At 46.4% G+C, this 22,454-nt stretch overlaps 1 long non-coding RNA gene across 1 annotated transcript in view; it reads right to left on the reverse strand.

Annotated features, from left to right (window-relative positions):
- LOC127004487 (uncharacterized) overlaps positions 1–22,454 on the reverse strand; it is a 142,126-nt gene that overhangs the window by 62,685 nt on the left and 56,987 nt on the right. Inside the window, exon 2 of the long non-coding RNA XR_007757850.1 lies at positions 712–771. This is a non-coding gene — a long non-coding RNA (uncharacterized LOC127004487). The remainder of the gene's footprint in view (positions 1–711; positions 772–22,454) is intronic.

The raw sequence follows: 22,454 nt of genomic DNA on the forward strand, positions 1-22,454 counted from the left end.
CCAAAACGTAGACTGATTATCAAAACGCATTATCTCTTTTTCACTGTTATCTGTTACGGGGATCACGGACTTTCTCATCTTTTTATTTGTTTACCATCTGTTTCAATCTCTCTCTCTCTCTCTCTCTCTCTCTCTCTTCGTACAACTCAAAACGCGATCATTTGCCGTATTTCCTTCTACTAATTATTCGTAACTAACACTACATTATTAACTAGATTCCTTACACTACAATTATTAAATGATTCTCAAAGTCTCATCCATTGCGTCACTCCTTAACATTCCCTCCGTATGTTAATTTTCATATATTTCTTTCCTCGGAGTCAATTTTTTCTTCACTTCTCAAATTTTTGCTTGATTCTGCACTTTTTTTCTTATGTATCTTTAAACGACTTCTATCTTTATATAATTCTCTCTCTCTCTCTCTCTCTCTCTCTCTCTCTCTCGTCTCTTTCCTGTTTTCAAGTTTCCTTTACTACCTCGCGCTTCCTCCATGCCATCCTGTATTACTTCCCTCCGTTCCCTCGGCCCCTCGTGGAACCTGGAACAGACGACCCGGCATCTCTACGGACACACACACACACACACACACACACACACACACACACACACACACACACACACACACACACACACACACACACAGGCCGCCTTGTCCCCTGGCTGACTCAAACTTGCACTGTCTCATGTCCTTTTGAGGCTCACGATACTCACGGTTTTGACTGCCACGACCCGGGACCGACGCGTGGCTGGGATGAGGAAGGTCTGTGTCGCCTGGAAGCAAGGGAGAAAGAGATGAAATGTGACTAATTGTGCTGAAGAAAAGCTTTGGAGCCCTCGAGGTAAGGGGAAAATAACAGACAGGGACCAGTTAAATGAAAAAAAAGTTATAGAAAGGGACCAATTATAAAGATACACTATAGAGATGGACCAATGATAGAGAATTCGGTGGAAATTTATAGACTTTGATCAACTTTAATTGGAAAACAAGAAAATAGTACGAGGCGACTGATTAAGTACACAGTGAAATAAATTGTCATGTAAAAAATGAAGAAAAAAAAAAGAGAAAGATTTAAAGGGTGTCAAACGATGAGGTTTTCCGTTTATACAACAGAAATATTAATAAACACACTAAAGATAACTTGATACTGAACTTTTTCACTGTACAAACCGTTGATAAAGAAAAAAAAATAAAGTACTTGTTTATTGAGATGACGGCACTGATAGAAACGCCGCGCAAAGGCTGAAAGATTATCGTGTTTGGGGGAAAAAGAAGAGTGAAAAAAGAAGTTCATAACATAATTTCAAATGCTCGGCTCTAAAACAAATCGTGCGCGACGAAAGGACGGCAAAAAATTGTGAGGGTTTGTGTGTAATACTATGTGCGGTGAGCCTCCTGAGACGATGATTAAAACAAAGTGTGTATGTGTGTGTGTGTGTGTGTGTGTGTGTGTGTGTGTGTGTGTGTGTGTGTGTTTACCTTCTGTGTATCCAGTTGCAGTTTACAGGAGTTGAATCATTTTCGTTTCGGTCTCTCTCTATATCCACATTCATCCAACTTTTTTTTTATATGAACTCGTAAAAAAATTATTCTTGCTTGAACTATCTCGTGTGTGTGTGTGTGTGTGTGTGTGTGTGTGTGTGTGTGTGTGTGTGTGTGTGTGTTTCGTCAGAGGTTGCCACACCAGGTTGCGAGAGGCACTTCAGAACAGTAATTATGACGCGTTCTCGCTGCATTCATTAACAGGTGCTAATTAGACAGGTGGGTGCAACGAGAGGCAGCGCGGACATTTTCTGAAAACACACAACCGGATGAGTAAGAGGGAAGGCGTATTTGTGTTGTCTGGTTCCGTCTGTGTAATACAAGAGAGAACTAATGCGCAACGTCACACGCTTCCGAGAAAACACTGAAGGAGATCATTACATGTATTAAGCAAACAGTGAAGGAAACTATTACACCTATTAGGCAAACTCCAAACTCTTTACTCGCCTCATTTGACTTTTCCTCCCCTTGTCACAGACCGTCCTGCTCATCTGTGCTTTCCTCTCTTCGTGATTTGCTCGTTATCTCGTCTTTTTTTCACTGAAGGAGATTATTACATGTATTAAGCAAACAGTGAAGGAAACTATTACACCTATTAAGCAAACTCCAAACTTTTTACTCTCCTCATTTGACTTTTCCTTCCCTTGTCAGTGACCGTCTTGCTCATCTGTGCTTTCCTCTCTTCGTGATTTGGTCGTTATTTGTTTTGTTTTTACCTCAAATTCCTTACTTTTCTTTTCCCTTTCCCTCTTTGACTTCCTCACTTCCGTCCACCGAACCAGATCTTTGCTCCCTCTTCCCCTCATTCATCAAGGATCTTCACATTTAATTCTTTTTCGCGCTCACTACTCTTATTTATCTTCCATTTATCATACCCTTACGCTCTTTTTTTTTTTTTCTTACACCAAACGCTTTAACCACTGATTATTTTATTCCTCTCCCTCCACTTCTGAACTTTCTCACTTTTTTTCAGTCATTTCTATACTTTTTCTCTTTGGTCTTTTTTTTTTTTTTAACGTCGAATGCCTTTACCTCAATTGCTTTTTTTTCCGTCAGATTCTTAACATTTTCACTTCTTCACTTCTCTTCTCTTTTTTTTCGTCATCGGTCCTTCTTCCCTACTATTCCGAAACCTATTATCACCTCTAGTTTCTCCTCGTATTTTCGCACACCCTTCAACTTTCTCCCCTTCCGTGTTTTGCCACTTAACCATACACTTTCTTTTCTTCACTGATTCTTCTTTATTTACTCCTGTCCTCCTTAACTCCCTTACTTCCCTCCATCTGACCACGTGTTCGCAAGCTCCTATATTTACTTCACTACTTTTCTACTCTTCTTCTTCTTCTTCTCTCTACTTACTACTCTTTCTTCTCTTCTTAACTAACATCAACTTCCCCTCACCCCGGGTTCCTCTCTCTCTTACCTCTACTTCCTTATTTCCTCCCCTCCTTTTCGTCTTCTTTACTTTATCACAACTTGTTCCCACGCCTGATTTCTCCTCTTTCTCTTTTCCTCCACTTCTTCCTCCGTCTAACCTTCCTTCCCCGAGCTTTTACTTTCCCCTTCTTATCTCAACTTCCTCTCACTCCTAATTCTTCCTCCTCTTTCCCTCAATCTCTTAAATTTCTCACCTTCCTCCATCCAATCGCACTTTCCCAAACTCTTATATTTTCTTCCCCTTCTAACCTTCCGACTCGCCTTCTCATATTCTCTAAACCACCTGTCCACTATTCTCTCCCACACTTTGCACATATACTCGCCTCCTCCTTCTCCTCCTCCTACTCCTCCTCGTCTTTCTCTCCCCTCTCGTCTCCAGCAACACCCTCAAGACAGTTCAGCAGGAAGTATTCATGCTACAAGTTCTGCGCTGAATAAAGAAAAATTTCCCCTTTTTCCTCAAGCGGCCGCGGTCGTACAACAGTCGGGACGCGGGCGTGAAGTTTTCCTAACCTTTGCGGACAAAATTACCCGTTCTTGCATGCAGCTGGGGGACTGAGGAGGCGGGGAAACAGTAAGGTTGGCGAACGGAATAAAAAGAGAAAGAAAATGAAAAAAAAACCCCGCTGTAGAAGACATGGAGGAGTAGGAGAAGGAGGAGGAGGAAGACGAGAGAGAAGAAAACAAAATTTGCACGTGAAATGTTACGATTTTTTATAGTCTGCCGTATTTTATCCAATTTTAGTAACTCATTTGTGCTGAAAAAAAATATACAACATACTAGAACAAAACAAGTACAACAGAAAGGCTACTTCAGTTGTCTAATCTATCTTCTAAGCATTTCCTGTATCCTGCTGAACAGATTAGTGCTTGGACGTTTGAGGACTCCTGTCATCTGGAGGTAACGATTCTAGAAGGAGTTGACCGTTTCGCACTCAAAGAACAGAGCAAGGAGGGAGAGAAAGGGGAAGAGGAAAGCGGAGGAGGAGGAGGAGGGAAGACATTTCTTACGTATGGTCATTAAAGCGTTCCATATCGTATCACAGCTGTTGCTAAAAAAAAAAAAAAAAAAAAAAAAAAAAACCTGAGAGAAAAATAAAGGGTGAAAAGTACGGATATAAAAAACCATTAAAACTCAGTAAAGCATGATTTACAACGGCCCATACGTCACTCTCCTTATTTCACCTTTGCCTTACCCAACCAAACTGCACTTCCCTCCTACATCCCCGAATAAAAATCATGAAAAAGGTGAGAAAAGAGCAGAAACAATACGGTGAAGGAGGTTAAAGCAAGAGGGAAAGAGATAAAAAAAAAAAGACGGCTCACCACCACAACAGTACATAAGGAAGTCATAATTTCCAGAGGCTCGTTCATTTTTCTTCACCAGGGCGACGACGTGTTGGGGCGCCTCCAGCAAGAGCCAGGGGAGTGAGTACAGCGGCGGCCAAGGAAGGAAGGAAGGGAGAGAAGGGAGAGAAGAAGGGAGGGACTGCAGGTAAGGCGACAGACTCCCCGCCAGGCCACGCAGGTGAGAGGGAGAACAGGTAACATGCAGCGTTGCCAAATTGTCGTACTCTGAACATTACATTTATCATTTTTGGGCTCGAAGACTGCCGCAACCACACAAACAAAGATAGAATATTAAAGTTAGCGTTAAAACTGTTATTTATTGATGATTTTAGTGTTTTTTGCTATAGTTATCGGTCAGAAACTACGACAATGCAATGCGCTGAGTACGATAATATGGCAACTCAGGTAACAAGAGGGACAAACAGAGCCGGCAGGTGTGCATGTAAATCCTCTTTCTGTCAATGGATTATAACTTTCCTTGCCTGTAGCGGATCAAGACGGCTGCATAAGCTTTGGAGGGGAGGACTTGATGGCGTTGTGGTGGAGGTGGCAGTGAGGGTAGGGGGAAGAGTGCTATTGTAGGGGGAAGAGATGAGTACTGGAGGGGAGGAGAAGGGGGAAGGAAGAGGTTGTTGTGAGAGGTAGTGGTGGTGGTGGTGATGGTGAGGGTTACTGTATAGGGGTAAGAGGGGAGTACTGAACGGAGGGAAGGAGGAAGAAGTGAAGTTGGTGGTGAGCGGTAGTGAGCTAAGAGGGAGGGGGGGGGAGGTGATGATGGTGCAGTTTTGCGGTGTTGTGGTGAAGGGTGCGGTGAAGGGAAACGGAAGAAGATGGGAAGTTGTTTAAGAGAGGTAATGGTTAAGGCGTTGAGGTGTTGAAGATAAAGGAGCTAGGTTAACGATGGCAAGGAGAAGGAAGTGAGTGGAGGGGATGGTGGTGGAGATGAGAAGAGGAAGAGGATATGGTTGCAGTGGTGGCTGGGGCGAAGTGAAGTGGAAGGAAGTGCAGGAAAGGGTGGAATATGTACGGTGCTGGTAGGGGTGATGGTGGTACATGTAATGGTGGTGGCAGGGGTAATGGGATGGTCAGGAGAGGAAGTGACAGTGGTAATGGTAAGGGAGGAACTGGTGGGGGTGGTGTTGATGGTGGTGGTGGTGGTGGCGGTGGTGGTGGTGGTGGTGGTGGTGGTGATAACATATTTTCAACCAACAAGTAAGAAAATGATCAAGGCATAAGCATAATGTCGGTGGTTGCGGTTGTGGTTGTTGGTGGTTGTGGTGGTGACAGTGGTGGTAGCAGTGGAGGTAAGTAATGCTAATGGTGGCAGTGGCGGTGGACGCAAAATATTCTCATCCTAAAAGAAAGAAAACTAAATCAAAGAAGGCGTCAGGGAAAAAAAAAAAATCATAATATAACTCCGGAATAATGCTTGCTGGTGGTGGTGGTGTAGGCGGTGGACGAGCGAAAAGAAGAGTGTGAGGCTGAGTAATATTCATCACGTAGGCCGAGCACTCATCTGCCCAGTTAGGTATTCACGGGGGTATGCACGCGTCTCCCACAGCATGAATATTCCCCGCAGATAATATTTATTCGCATGGCAATCTCCTTCGTTATTCTTTCCGGCATGACTGTTTCTCTCTGTCCCTCTGCTTGTTCGCTCGTCTTTGTGTCTACCTCTCTTTCTTCCTCTCCCTCCTCTTCCTCCGTCAACACCTGCTCCACGTCCTCCATGCCTCAGAGAATTGATAAATTAACAATCTATCCCTTTATGGCGCCGGGCGATAATTGGAGCCTTCCGATCCCGCGCCATTGTTGGGGGTGGATGGTTCCTGTAAAACACATCCGCGAGTTAACAATTCCCTTAACGCTTCCTCTCTCTCTCTCTCTCTCTCTCTCTCTCTCGGAGGTGTCATAAACCGCTCCCGGCGCTCCGTAACGCTCCTTTCATATCGTCGCTTGCACAAACAAGGCATCCAGCGAGTTCCCGTATTTTCCTTACTCTAACGAACTAACTGAAAGGTGTATTTATGCTCTCTCTCTCTCTCTCTCTCTCTCTCTCTCTATGGCGCGGGCGGGTCGCGGGGGCGAGAAGAGGGTCAAGAGAGCGAGCGCGGAACGAGAGAGGCCACTGATGACCCTGCAGCACGCCGCCTCCCGTCACGGCCCGGCGCTCCTCGGGACGCCGTGGCTGCGACTATTATTGGGTTGTATTTCTCGGGCCCGCGGGAGAGCCAGTGGAAGGGGAAGGATCCTTTTTTTTGAGGGAGAGAAGAAAAGAAAGAAAGGTAGGGAGAGAGGGAGAGGGAATTTTCTGAGCCCATTTATGTTGAGATGAAGGCTTGTGTGGCGTGATGGATCTCAGTGGGTGTTGTGCCTTAAGATATTCCTGCAGATATTGTGTGAGTGTGTGTGTGTGTGTGTGTGTGTGTGTGTGTGTGTGTGTGTGTGTGTGTGTGTGTGATGAGTCCCATGCATGAACACGTGTTTTGCAATATTTAACATGTTACTGAGGTGTTTGTTTGTATGTGTCTGTGGTTGTTTGGCCGCGCGTGCGGACATGTGCTCGCCGCTATTTGTTTGCCTTCCCTGCTGCCTTGGCGGGGACGAGCGCGGCGCTTGAGTATCGGCCACAGAGATTATTAGTCTCACTCTGCACCTTCCCCTTTCGGCGCGCCCTAAAAGACGATGCTTACCAGAAATCCAGTGATGAGTCTTACCGGGAAGCACTGCAGCCTCGCCGCCGCGCCCCCGCGTGATAGACTCTCATAACAGATCCTGACACATGGGAAAACATTCAGCTATTGTTCCAAGAAGCATCACGTTTGCTATTACTCTCTTCATTCTTTATAGACAAATGAACACCGCTAGTCCAGCGAGGGCGGATCTGCCTTGATGTGCCCCGTGCCCCGGGGGGCGTGCCGGTATGGCCGCGGCCGCCTGAGGTTATGGCCAACACTCCTTCACCGGCCTTCGGTGACGCGACGCACGCAAGCATATACTTACGATGGGACTTTCATTAATTTAAGGAAAATTTATGATGGGAAAAGTTCACTATGTCGGCCCACATGGTGCACGCACACTAAAACGTTTCCATAAGCTACGAATAACTTGAAGTGACCACAGACGCCAGCGAAGCAGATGTTCCTCGCCGAGGTTTCATGATCCAGCGAGTACGAGTAGACTTTCGTGTCGTGCACTATCCTGCGTGAGGTCCAGGAGTGCAGGAAAGCCAGTCATCGAGGCGCTGACCTTCCACGGCAGGTCATGCGGTGGCGGCTGCGGCGGCGGTGGGTAACAGCACCACTGACCTCACAACCACCACAAAGTAACCGTTTAATGTAGTCATTCTATCATAAGATTAATTAGGAACAAGTGTAAAAAACTCAACAAGTGGATACTGACCTGCAAAGACTTCAGAAAAAGAAAAAAAATGTGATTGCATGTAGAGGTAAACAAAAAGAAAAGAGACAGCGAAATGTCACGCCTCCCTTATATGACTCCAGAAGAATAGAAAGCCACGGAGGGGGTGAAAAAAGTTAACAGGGAACCGATAATGCGCGATATTCTGAGAGAGAGAGAGAGAGAGAGAGAGAGAGAGAGAGAGAGAGAGAGAGAGAGAGAGAGAGAGAGAGAGAGAGAGAGAGAGAGAGAGAGAGAGAGAGAGAGAGAGAGAGAGAGAGATAGAGAGAGAGAAGAGAGAGAGAGAGAGAGAGAGAGAGATCACGGCTTCCGGAGAGCTATGCTGAACTTCCTGTGATCACCTGCCTTCAGGCTGGCCCACAGAGTGCCAGAACTCCAGTTATCCGGTTTGTGGGTACAGTGACTTAAGACATCATCCCCCTCAATAACCACAACTATCAAGGAGGAATAGTAAAAGCCCCCTTGTAAGCGGGGGAATCTCTTGGCCTAATCAAGGGAAAAACTTCGGGATAACTGTGTGTGTGTGTGTGTGTGTGTGTGTGTGTGTGTGTGTGTGTGTGTGTGTGTGTGTGTGTGTGTGTGTTATTATGATATGTGATGCGGCACGAGGAAACAATAATAATGAAGTGTTGATGGAGGTGCGAAGGGAGCGAGGGAAGAGAGGAACAGTGGAAGGAATGCGGGATGAGGATGAGGAGGAGGACGAGGAGGAGATGGAAGAGGAGGAGGAGGAAGTAGAGGAGGAGAACGACAGGATGCAGGGGACAATATGGCGGTCATTGTTTTCTGGGCTTGATAAGAGCGATAAGGACAAAGCGACAACAACCATCAGGCCCTGTAATTGCTGCTCTTTTTACGCCTTGTTTTCTTCCACTTTACATTCTGAGCGAGAGTAGGGAGAAGGGGGGGGGGGTAACGGAGGAGTGTGGGGAGGGATGAAGGGGCGGATGGTGACGGAATATAGGAAGGTCAGTCTTTACGTCCATGCATTCTTATTGTTAATTTTATCCTCCTCCTCTCAAACGCACTTGCCACACACACACACACACACACACACACACACACAAGGCCGCTCACTCATGCTACAGACTCAACCCTAACCTATCGTACTATTCTGTTACTTCTCCTGCCACACACACAACACACACACACACACACACACACACACACACACACACGTTTTTGAGTCACTTCTTTAAAATTATCAGATAACCATAATTTTAGTTCCTTATCTCTCTCTCTCTCTCTCTCTCTCTCTCTCTCTGACATGTTTAATCTCCTCGAGTGCTCTAATCACCTTCATCTATGTGGTCCTAATGCAGTCTTGAAGGAGATTAATTTCTTTGCTATACTTATTTCCACACAAGAAAAACACCCCACCAACAGATCCCGTATGTGTGTGTGTGTGTGTGTGTGTGTGTGTGTGTGTGTGTGTGTGTGTGTGTGTGTGTGTGATAAGCTGAACAGAGTGGTAGGGTTGAGTGCTTGCTTCAGTGTGTGTGTGGGGGGGGAGGAGTCTGTATGTGTGTTTAAGGGAGAGAGAATCAGTCTCTCTCTCTCACTCTCTCTCTCTCGCTGAGGGGAGGGGAGAGTGACGGGCAAGGAAGAGGGAGAGAGAGAGAGAGAGAGAGAGAGAGAGAGAGAGAGAGAGAGAGAGAGAGAGAGAGAGAGAGAGAGAGAGAGAGAGAGAGAGAGAGAGAGAGAGAGAGAGAGAGAGAGAGAGAGAGAGAGAGAGAGAGAGAGAGAGAGAGAGAGAGAGAGAGAGAAAGCCGACTGTGAGTGGCGTGAAGGGCATTGAAATGAAAAACAAAAAGATAGCAAGTAAAGGAATATTAAAAAGGAAGCAATTAAAGGAGAGGCTGAAGAGGAGGCGAGTAAAGGAAGGGAGCAGAGGAAGATAGAAAAGAATGAAAGAAAAGTGCATTAATAAAAGTAGAAAAGGAGGAGGAGAAAGAAAATGGGAAAGAACCAAAGAAAGAAAGAAGAGAAAGCGAGTAAAGAAAGCAAATATAGGAATGGATAAAAGGAAGCAAGTAAAGGAAGGAGAAGTGTAAAGACGTAAAGAAAGGGAGAAGATGAAAGAAGAAAGTAAGTATAGGGAGAAACAGGAAAACAGAAAAGTGAGAGCGATTAAAGGAAGAGAGTAAAGGAAGCGAATAAAGGAGGCGAGTAGAGGGGAACTGGAAGAGAGTGAACGAAGAGAGAAAATGAAGAAAGAGAAACGAGTAAAGGAAGAGGAAAACGTTAAGTTGAAAGCGGGTAAATGAAGAGATTACTGGAAAAAAGAACGCGAATAAGGGACGGGAGCAAGGGAAGACAAGGAAAAAAGTATTGGAGAAAAGGAAAATGTAAAAATGAAAGCGACGAGGAAAGGAAGCGAATAAAGAAGAGGAGCAAAAGCAGCAAATAAGGAAGCAAAGGAAGAGAGTAAAGGAACGCGAATAAAGAAAGGGGGCAAAGGAAGCGAGCGAGAGGGCGCTGTAGTAGTACTGGGAGTGTTGTGCAGCTGAGATGAACGAGAGGCTGCAAGCAGAGGCGCCCAAGAAAATAACAGCAAACATGTCTATGAACAGCTGTCTGGAGGGGGGGGAGGGAAGGAGGGAGGGATATAGAGGGAAGATGAGGAGGGGGAAAGGAAGGAGGGAAGGGAGAGAGGAAAGGATACAGGACAAGGAGAGAGAGAGAGAGAGAGAGAGAGAGAGAGAGAGAGAGAGAGAGAGAGAGAGAGAGAGAGAGAGAGAGAGAGAGAGAGAGAGAGAGAGAGAGAGAGAGAGAGAGAGAGAGAGAGAGAGAGAGAGAGAGAGAGAGAGAGAGAGAAAGGGGGAGGGGGGTAAGCTCAGGAGACATGCATGATGGAGGAGAACTGGGAGGCTGAGGAGGGAATAAGGGAGAGGAGAAAGGGATGAGAGGAAGAGAAGAGAGAAGAGGGGAAGGAAATAGGCGTGATGGAGGAGATCTGGGAGGGGAGAGAAGAAAGAAAGAAGAGGAAAGGGAAAGAAGCATGATAGAGGAGAACTGGGTGAGCGAGGAGAGCGAAAGGGAGGAAAAGAAAGGGAGATAAAGGAGGGAAAGGGAGTACAAAGGGAGGAGGTGCGTGCAGTTATAGGAAAAGGAGATAAAGGGAGGAAAAGAAAGGGAGATTAAGGAGGGGGAAAAGGAGCACAAAGGGAGGAGCTGCTTGGAAGGAAATGAAAGGAGGGAGAGAAAAAGAGATAAAGGGAGCACAGTTGTAGGTAGAGATGGAGGGAGGAGGAGGAGAGGGAAAACTGTAGGAAGAGATGAAGGGAGGGAAAGAAAGGGAGATAAAGGAGAAGGGGGAAGGAGTACAAAGGGAGGAGGTGCTTGGCTGTAGAAGGAGATAAAGGGAGGAAAAGAAAGATAGAGAGAGGAGGGAAAGGACAAGAAAAGAAAGGGAGATAGAGGAGGAGGGGGAGGGAGAACAAAGTGGGGAGGTGCTTGGCTGTAGGAGGAGGAGATGATTTGCCTCTTACAAGCGTCTTACTCGATGCTGAAGCCGCTGAGGACATCAAATCGATATTCACTTCCTGGCCTCAAGTCGAGTGTTTATCCGCCGCTCGTTTTTCCCGCCGCCGCCGCACTTCCGACACTCCTTGGCGGATTTTAACCCCACGAAGCAAGAAATATAAACGTTAGTGAAAAAAACGTTTGCGCTCGCTCACCGACGAGGCTTCCGAGTGACTTTTTTTCCCTCGTGTTTTTGCTTTCCTTTCTATTTTTTTTTTCCAGGGGGTTAGGGAGGAAGGTAAGGATGGTAAGTAAAAGTAAATAATGAAAAAAGAGAAAAAAACATGAAGGTTGGCGTGGCAGGTAAATGAATGTTTGCCTCGGGAACACAGGTAGATTTACACACTTCAGCTACTCCGTCGATTCCTCCTTTCCTGATCTTTTTATTGTTTATTTTATCATTTTACTGCCGTGAAAATCCGGTGACCTAATATTCCCCCGAAGTCGATGCTTTGTTGCGTGAGCCTTGTGCATGTGTCACGGGGGAGGAGGAGGAGGAGGAGGAGAAGGAGGAGGAGGAGGAAAAAAGTAGGAGGAAACCGGGGAAAACGAATGTGAGATGCGGAGGATGAGAAGGAAGAAAGATGAGAATGAGGAAGAGAAGAGAAGAGGAGGAGGAGAAGTGGTGGACGGGTGACATGCATTGATGGGTTGTGCTGGTGATCATGAAAGTGGCGGTGTTGTTGTTGTTAGTGGTGGTGGTGGTGGTGATAATGGTGATGGTAGGGTGGAGTCAGTATTTGTGGTAGTAATGGTTTTGGTGGTGGTGGTGGTGGCGTCACTGATAGGAGCGGTAGTGGTGGTACTTTGGGTGATGAAAATTGTGGTGGTGGAGGTGGTGGAAAAATAAAGAAGAGGGATGATGGTGGTGGTAGTGATGGTGGTGGTGGTGGTGATGGTGATGGTGGTGGTGGTGATGGTGGTGGTGATGGGGTCCGTCTGTACTCTGAAGGTCGCCGTCAGCAGTACGTACTTTTGTGTTGCGGGTGTTGCTACTCAAGGCGGTTTAGAGAGGAAGAAAGCTGCAGTGATTAGCGTCTGCTTATGTGTATATGGCGGGGGCGGCGTTTTGGGCTGCTCATATCAAGGTTATTATTATTATTATTATTATTATTATTATTATTATTATTATTATTATTATTATCATCACCATCATTATTACAAACATTATATAACTAGTTGTCCGAATTTTTTATGTTGATTTTGTTACCAATTTTATTCTCATTCACTTTTCTTACTGGTATTATCTTTATTATCATTCTTATTATCCACCTCAATATCATTAGCATTAATCTTAATATTATATTTTTTTCTTAGTTCATATAATTATGTGCAGCTGCTTCTGCTGACACCACCACCACAACTACTACTATTCTACTACTGGTGCTACTACTACTACTACTACTACTACTACTACTACTACAACTTCTACTACTGCTGCCGCTGCTACTGCTGCTGCTATTACTGCTGTTATGGTTCTAGTTATTAATATCCTTTATATATTAACATAAAACCTTGCAGTAATCTTCTCTCTCTCTCTCTCACCCCTCCCTGTCAGCTTCCACGTGGTGTTTGCTTTTGACACTTCGCATATTATTTGCCTGTATTATTTTTTGTAACAGAAAATATTGACTCTGGTGCTTAATAATCGGAGTGCAAATATTATTCATCCCCGCAGCTGCTTGTGGACTCAGCCTGGACCTTCCCCGGACCGGCCGTGAGGCGATGAGTAACCCGAGTCGGGGGGCGTCAGGCGAACACTCCGTCAGGTGGCGAGGGTGGTATTAAGTCACCTTACGGGCTGAATAAATCTCTTACTTGACGCTTGGAGATAACTTTTTTTTTCTTCTTTTTTTTTTCTTCGATATTTGCTTCTGTCATGATAGTAAAGTTAATTTTCGTTATTATTTTTTTTGTGTGTGTTGGGGCGTTCGTGCTGTCTTTTTGAAGGCGTTTTTCTTCGTTGCATCTCAATTTTTTTTTCTTACCATCTTTCCGTTGTATATATAATTGATCTTTTTGCTTCGCTATGGTAATGTTTATATTCGTTGATGATTTTCTTTTTGCGCGTGTGTGGTGGTGGTGGTGGTGGGGGAGGGGGAGTCATGATGTGTTTCTGGCGTCTTCTTTTCCTGCAGCTTTTTTTCGTCCCTGTTCGTTACATGATTTCTGTGCTTTATTATAGGGATGTTTATATTCGTTATCGTGATCTTTTATAATTACAGAAAGGGCTATTTAGGATGTCTTGCGAACGTCTTTTTAATGGGCGAGGAGGCAGGTAAAGGTACCGCTGAACACGTAACAAAGTTCTCAACGCGCAGACCCCGCGAGGAGCACAATGGAAGACGCCAAAGAGTTATCAATTTAGGTTACCGAGGCGCCTTGCTTCTCCTCCCCCGCGGCAGCTGTATTATTTCCCCGCTATTCAGTGTCTTTCTGACGTCAAGAAAGAATAATGACGGGAAACACTACAGGCGCCATTTTAACAATCCGCCTGTCTCCCTAAGTTCTCGGGAATGATACTCAAACCCTTCGTATTTCCTTTTACTTGATTTTAATTCACAAAAGTCAAGTTAATGAATAAAATGCGAAACACTAAAGCTATTACCATACGTTCGGTTATCACTCGCTGTTTGGAAATAACAGAGTTTAATATTTACCAATATTATTTGCTGCGGTAGCCCTCGGCGTTTCACATTCTGGTGTGAATATATCAACAGGAAGCAGTAACGCTATTACCATATTTTTTTTGCCGAGCACTCGTGCCTCCGACACAAGTTAAAGTAAAAATATTAAAATCTTGTCTGGTGAGAATCTGTTACCTTAATAATATCAATAATTATAATAATGATGAATTTATATCGCAGTACGGCATATACAAAAAAACAGGAGCAATAGAGAGGAAGTGTAGAAAATATAAGAAATATACTATTTAATATGTTGATACTAAAATGATAAGACTATTTATGTATGAATGTACATCATTATGATCATTATTCCAAAAACTATCAGATCATTTTCTACTCTATACATTGAGAGCAGTGACGACATTTACCGGGAAGAGCGAGAAGGAACACCACAAACCTTTGCGTATATTCAAGATTCCTCGTTCACCCGTGCACCCACAGCATCATGAGATTGTGTACGACAAGCTTTAGTTCATAGATATCATGGTTACACTACTGCTATTTTGTAAAGTTCTTATCCATTACTGGAAATAATTGTTATACACTTAAGATCTTATCATGCGTCCGTCAGGCAGCAGTTTTTCCCTAACAATATATTATTTTGGAGGTTCAGTGAAGGTATGAGTGACGGGGAGGGCGCGCACGAGAAGCCTTGGAAGAGACCGTTAGGGAGTGTGACAAAATAGTCGGGTCGAAGGTGTCTGGGGTGAGTTTAGCGCTTCTAATGTGCTGTAATTATTTGGCGCCACTCCACCCCGCCGTCACCCCTGTGCTGCAAGACGCGCTTCAATGATTCATTTAGCTGGTGAGGTGGTGAGCTGGTGGTGGTGGTGGTCTCCTGCAAACAACCATACACACACACACACACACACACACACATACATACACACATTCGCCCCTCGCCGCCGCCTGAGCAGAGACAGCAAAGTGGCGCGACTCGGGTGTTGTTTTGTGTTGTGTGGGGCAGAAAATGTGACGCAGTAATATATTTTTCTACGCGCCACAAATTGTAAAACTGCAGGTGTCCGAGCTCTTTGGGGGAACACTATATACTGTACGGCAGGAGGAACGCACGCGTGTGTGTGTGTGTGTGTGTGTGTGTGTGTGTGTGTGTGAATGGTATACTGCTAGAAAATGATGACTAGAAGCATGATCATAAAGGAGAGAGGAGTCGCAAGTTTTATCATCACGCGGAGTACTTTCTATGGTCGTCCCTCGCCTTGCTGTGCGCGGCGCCACGACGACTCTGTGCAACACAACCACCTCAACAAGATGACTCGTTCCCGTGAAGAGGAGTCGTTGTCATTGTGGAAGCCGCGCCTGTCCTGCCAGTCCGGTTTCTTTCCCTTCCCTTCCCTTCCATTCTCTTCCCTACCTTACCCTTCCCTTCCCTGCCCTTCCCCACGCTACAGATGCAAGAAAAATAATAAATAAGTATATTTTTCCATTTGTTTGACCGTCGCCCGCAGCATTGCCCGAGGGAGCCTACAGCGAGGAGCGAGGGAGGGAGGATGTATATTTATCAAATGTACAGGTAAATAAAATATGGTGTTGTGTTGTAAGGATAAAGATACATGTTGCACGGCCGGGCACGGCCACACACCGACTTGTAAAACATTGAATATATTTCGCTGGCGGGAAGCATTTTCGTATGGAGTCGAACATATAAAATCGAGAAAAGCATAACATTCAATAAATAGAATGGGGCCAGAGAGGTGAAAAGATTGAACGAGGGATGTGAAAAAAAAAGAATAAAAAAGTAAAGGAAAAAAAGCACAGACCGGAGGGGAGGAAAGCAAAAGAAAATGCGATTTAGTAGAAAATATAAAAGCGAACCGCACGGAGAGAGAGTTTTGAGGTTGGTTGGCGGCGAGCACACCACGACAGCCCGACGACCTTATCACCATAGCCGTCGTGGGTGCAGGCAACTGGGCGGCGATAAGATACCACACCAAAAAATACTGCAGCCATTTTGCCCTTAGATACTGAATAGAGTGTTATCCGTCAGCCGGGGCCGTGCCTGTACTTATCTTATCTGTTGACTTCCCCCTTCTGTATAAACTTCTATTAACAGACGACGCAGATAAGAGCGGCTATGGAGGGCCGGGACGCTATGAAAAGCAGGACGCCCGGGACAAATAAAGGGAAAAGGAAACTTGAAACTAAACGTCTGGCTTGCCTTTCTCTCTCTCTCTCTCTCTCTCTCTCTCTCTCTCTTTCACACACACACACACACACACACACACACACACACACGCAGACACACACACACACACACACATATCCACGGGTTCTCAAAGCTTACGTACATGACACCACAAAAAAAAAAAAAGATCATCCTCCCTCATGACGTGGTGAGGAGACAAACACTTATTTCCATATTCGAAGAAACATAAAAAAAGAGAAAGAAAACGAGGGATTGTTGTAATGAACGACAGTGTGACTTATTTCCTCGCCTCCGCTACTCAAATATTTTAGGAGAGAAATTCCACACACACACACACGCAAAAAGAACTTCACTCAGATTTCACCAATACAGCAGAAATATAAGTTAAGAAAATGCGAACTGCAAAGGGTAAGACTTGACAGCGATTGCATGAGTTTATGTCACCTAATCGTCAAAAAAAAAAAAAAAAAAAAAAAAAAAAAGTATCAAGGGATGAGTAATTGCAGGCTATTGAGGCACGTGTCTACAAGAAAATGGTAAAATATCTACAGAGTCACAAACATGAAATGGATGACTAGCGCGTACCTGTCATGTGTGTGTGTGTGTGTGTGTGTGTGTGTGTGTGTGTGTGTGTGTGTGTGTGTGTGTGTGTGTGTGTATCAGCCTCCTGTTGCGACTATTTTCCAAGCCCATAGAGACGATTAACAGGGTTTTCACGGGTGTTGGATCCTGTTGAAGATGCAGAAGTCGGGTAATACCATCACTAGGATCACAAAACAGTCCATGGAAATCCTAACAACTTCTACGAAAGGCTCCTCAAACGGGCGAACTGAGGTGTCGATACGTTAAGGAGTGCGGGCCCTTGTATTACGGGGCAAGGCGGAGGGGCGTGCGTGAGGGACGGGCGGGTGGATGGACGCAGGCATTCACGGCTCAACTGGCGACTCAAGTGGAACATAACGCCGCTATGGTGTGGGTGGGTGGCTTAAACTGGCTCGCTCACACAGACACACACACTGATAGATAGAGACAGGCAGACAGGTAGACAGGTTTAGCTACGATACATTAAGATTCAGCTACACACACACACACACACACACGCGCGGACACAGATACACACACACAAAACCTTATCAGCGAAAGTACTTTGTTTTACAAGGTTAGTTTGGGGTAGGTCATCAACTTGCATGCCCTCAATTTTTAACTTGGTGCCAGATTCTTGTGGCGCACTTATGCTTCCCCTTCCCATCTGTCTTTCCTTCCCTTCCTCCTCCCTACCCTGCCTTTCCTTTTCCCTATGCCACGTTTTATGTATTGTATGACGTCAACAAGTTTTACAGGGGACATTTACGCAATTCTCCCAGTCCGTCCCTGCTTCTCCTTCCTTCCTTCCCACTTTCCATTCCCTTATGTCACGCTTCATGTCCAGCCTGGCGTGAACATGCCATTTACAGAGGACTTTTAAACCATCACTTCCTCCTGTCCTAACCCCTACCTCCTCGCCCTCGCCCTCTTCCCATATCTACCCCTGTCTCTAAACACCCTCCAGAAGGGCAGCAAGCAAGGAAATATTAATTAATCTCCTGATAATACAAGAAACGGACGTATCAACATAAACACGCATAACGACCCACATAATTTTTTGTTTGTAAGGTTCAGTGGGCCAGTTTTGTGGCAGAGGAGAGGACGTGATGCTGCGTCACTCCTTTGTGTATGAACGTCAGGTGTTTGTGAAGGGACGCGATAATTCCCTTCACGCACTTCAGCTTACCTGTTCGAGGGGCGCTGCTTGAGGTGTGAGTGGATGCAGAGGGCGGCGGGGGTACAGGTAAGGTAAGATCAAAGACACGCCAGTCCTCGTCGACAGACCGACTTGGTCGTTAGGCTATGGTCGGCCGATAGAGTCGGTCTGCCGGCACCATGCTACGGGCCGCCATTGACCAAGGCCCGTGTTCCCCCCTGTAGGGAGGGAGCAATCTTTGGAAGAGGAGGAGGAAGAGGAGGTAGGTAAGGTGAGGACTGGGTGTTGAGAGGAGTAGGTTTGGTGGGTTGCTTGTGGGGCGGGGCGAAGGAGTAGGTGGGTAGGGTGAGGGCAGGGGTGAAGGCGGGTAGGGTAAGGGGGAGCGGGGGGTGATAGGGCGTGTGTGTGATGTGGAGCGAGGCTTGGGGGTAGGTGGTAAGGGTGAGGGGGTGGAGCGAGTGGGTAGAACGTGTGGGTAGGGTGTGAGACGGGGAGACGGGCGGAAGGGTAGGAGTAAAGTGGGGAAGATGAGGGGACAGGTGAGTAGGGGTTAGAGTGCGGGGCTGAATGTGTGATGAGTGATGTCCCTCAGGAGTCTGTTTTGGGTCCATCATTACTGATCATTTACATCAACATTCTTGACCGTGGTATTGCAACTGCAGCAACAAGTTAGATTAATGTACGTGCTTGAGGAATTATGCAAGAACTGGGCTACAGGCAGGCAGCACTTAGCGGGGCCTCTTTGTGCCCTTGACATTTAGCTACCTTCACTTTGAATAAAACTGGGTTATAAATTGGGTAACGAATGGATAAAAAAAATCAAATGGAAAGATGATGTAAACAAGATTGAAAGTTTATAATGGAGATCAGTAGCTGTCCTGTTTTGTCCGACTGACCTCTTGTAGTCACCAGATATCCTTGTGGGGGTATGCTTTTCGGGGCTGACTGGGTGGGGAGGTGAGACTTAGTGGATGGGATACAAGGGGAAACTGAGTGAAGGAGGGCGTTGGGGTGGAGCTGCGCGAGTGTGGTGGGAAGGCAGATGGGGAGGTAGTGTTTGGGGCGGGGAATGGGACAGAGGATGGGTACTTGGGAAGGGTAATTTTGGGGAGTGCCAGGTGGGTATGGTTTTAGGGAGGGGCAGCGTGAATGTGATGAGGTAAAGGATGTGTGGAGGGCAGAGGATGAGTGGATATGGTGTAGTGCGGACGGGAAGGGTGGGGGTGAAGGGTCTGTGGGAGGGGGGTTATGTGCTGGGTGAATAGGCGCAAATAGGTGAGTGGAGGAGCAGGGTAGATGGGTAAGGCGATAGATTTTTTTTTTTTACAACAAAGGAGACAGCTCAAGGGCACAAAAAAAGGAAACAATAATAAAAAAAAGCCCGCTACTCGCTGCTCCTAAAAAAAGAATCAAAAGAGGTCAATTTCGGGGAGCACGGCGGTAAAAGTGGTGTGCAGGGTGGGGGAGGTGGGGTGGAGGGCAGGGCATGCTGGGGTAAAGGGCTGTCGTCTTATACTCACACCACGGGAAGGTTATACGCAGAGGTGTGCATTTTTTTCCGACACCGCTTATCCTCATACATTTCTTACCGTGAAGGCGGCTAAGGTTAGAACAGCTCAATACAAAGCGCAATGATTTAGATTTATGGCATTTTACCTGACAAAATATCTTTCATCAAATACCACGATTTACACGTTCTATCGATCAGCAGTTTTTAGCAACACCCGTGTTTGAGAACAATATTTATAACATCTTTTATTATATATATATATTAAGACGTATATATGCACATCTATTCAGTTACATGTTTACTGTGTGTGTGTGTGTGTGTGTGTGTGTGTGTGTGTGTGTGTGTGTGTGTGATAGAAAAAAAAAAAAACCTCCCTAACCTGCCTCCACCATCCGCCCTCCCCCACAATATTTTTTGGCCACCACCAAACCCAACACATACACTTTGGGTCATCTACCGCGGGTGTATGGGGGATAGAACGGAGGTTAAGAGGGGGCAGCGGGGACGGATTTTTTTTAGGGGTGGGGTGGGGGGGGCGGGGGAAAGAGAACCAGGGAACCAACCCGACAGTGAAACACACGAATGGATAAAAAAAATAAGAGGAGAAAAAATACCACGACAAAATACCATAAGTTGAGCCAGATGATCGTGGCTTGCTGTGCCGCGGGGAGCTGAGGCGAAAGAGGTGAAAATTGTCCTTTGTTGATGACGGCGACGTGTTATTCGAACTCAGCTTGTTGTCTACGGTGCAATTTGGGGGAGGGACGGGGGAAGGGGAAGGGCTTGGGGGTGATGAACATGGCTCTAGAACTTAAGAGGTGATGTTGAGAGGAGGGGCGGAAAGCGGAAGGGGAGGCGGGGAGGGAAAGAAAGGAGAGGCGAGGGAGGGAGGGGGAAATTAGGGAAGCGAGGAGAAGGGGAAAGGAAGGGGGGAGGTTTTTAAGTACAGGATAAGTGTACAACAACGGCGGGTGATGGAGTGAAGTGGTGGTGGCCTTGAGGAAGAGGAGCGGACAGAGGAAGAGGAGGAGGAAGAGGAGGAAGAAGTGGGGTGGTGGAGGTTGTAATAGTAGTAGTGGCGTTAGTGGTGGAGGCGTTAGTGATGGTGGTGGTCCACGTTCGCGAGATATATTTGACGTTGCTACTGGGCGGCCGCAGATCTTCGTCATCTTTTTGTAAAAATAGTATAAGATTGCCTGTAATCGCACCATCTGCCAACACCACCGAAGGGTTGCACAAGTTATGGCACATACATTTGCAGTATACTCCGCTTAAATTATTACTTAATTTATGACACGGCAGGCAGGCAGACAGGCAGGCAGGCAGGCAGGCAGGCAGGGAGGCAGGCAGGCAGACAAATACTTCGTGAGCGCTGGCTGGCTGTGTGAATGGACGCTGCGGTGCTGCGTGGAAGGCGAGGAGAGGAAATAGGAGTTGGTGGCTGTACCAAAGAAGGACGAAAGGAGGTTAGTGCTCCGCGAAACGTCCAGGAATGAGGTCAGGACGATGATTGAGTTAATTAATGGAAAGAAAAACCGTCTTCAGCGTGTCACGTAACGTCGCCGGCAAGGTTTGTGCCGTGGTGGGAGGAGGGCTGGCAGGGCAGGAAGTGAGGCAGACGTGTATAGGTACAATAATAATGCATGGGCGTGTATGTAGTACTTTATACTTTTTTCACTGAATACTGCCAATTACTGTGTGTGTATGTATGTGTGTGTGTGTGTGTGTGTGTGTGTGTGTGTGTGTGTGTGTGTGTGTGTGTGTGTGTGTGTGTGTGTGTGTGTGTGTGTGTGTGTGTGTGTGTGTGTGTGTGTGTGTGTCTACGTGAGGTGTGTTAATTTCCAGTACTTTGCCGTCATTGTTGTGTACACGCGCGGCCTTGGCTGGACGCAAGCAGGCGTATCACCTCGCCCGTACTGTGATCAACAGCAGCCCTGCAAGGAACCGTTGTCCCGCGCGCCGCACAGCGGGAGAAATTGAGGTCATCACGGGTCAGGGAGAGCACAGTCCCGAGGGCTCCGCCACGCCGCCAAAACACACATTAGGAGCTCATCGCTGGTGGCGCTTCAATAAATTTTCATTTGGTTCAATAAATTATGCTCAACGTGACTCCCCTCTCGCCACAATTTATGCTTTCGTCATTTTCGTACTCACAGTGAGGATTTATTCTCATTTCGCTCTCCAAATTCGCGTAGAGTGAAGAAGTTAGTGCATGTTTTGGTGGCGTGGGTGGTGAGGTGGTTGTGTACGTGTGGGTCACCAAAAGGGCCCATCACAGCGAAGTGCTCGGCGGATCCTTGCTGCTACAGAGTGGAACATGTTGCTGGGATAACTGTGCCTCTCACGCTGCCCCAGTGCGGCATGGCATGATGGGCACAGGGTAGAGAATGGTACACTGACAACTCGACAAACTTATAGTCATGAGTGTTGGCAGGAACACAGAGGCAGCATTGAATAGAGTACCGCGTCTGGGTAACAGAAAATGACGGTCATGTAAAGTGCTACGTCGTCTTGGTCAGGTCTAAAATGGCAAAATTGTTAGGAGTATTTTTGCAGCTTGGCAGCGGAAACGAAGCTTTTGTAAACACTACTGAGACTTGTAAGGGAAACGTTAGCCATGGAAAAGTAATCTTGTCCCAGTCAGAACAAAAGTCCATTTGTGTAATGAGTACCGAGTCTTGGCTCAGGCAATATGGCAGTAATAACGCAGCCACACACCAAGCGATGGCTATTAGGGTTGGCAGACAGTGCTTTGGCAGATAGCAAGCAAGATTAGCGTGAGGAAGACGGAGGAGGAAAAGATAAAAGTAAAGAGGGTGGCGTATATAATTACAGTGGGCGCCCTGCTGAGGGGCCCAACAGCTAGCGACGCTGTGCGAGGCGCTGCCCACTGTTGCTGAGAGAACACCGCTGACCGACGCATGAACACCGCATTAAATAACACGGCAGGACGCCTGCGGTGAGAGTGGGGATTGTCAGCGTTCAATGACGCCCAGAGCCACTCCAGCGACGACATGGCGTGTACGAAGCAAAACCTGTAGTGTGATGGGCCACTTGCCGTTCGTTTGTATTTAATA

Source organism: Eriocheir sinensis, chromosome 28 (genome assembly GCF_024679095.1).
Source record: "Eriocheir sinensis breed Jianghai 21 chromosome 28, ASM2467909v1, whole genome shotgun sequence".
NCBI lineage: Eukaryota > Metazoa > Arthropoda > Malacostraca > Decapoda > Varunidae > Eriocheir > Eriocheir sinensis.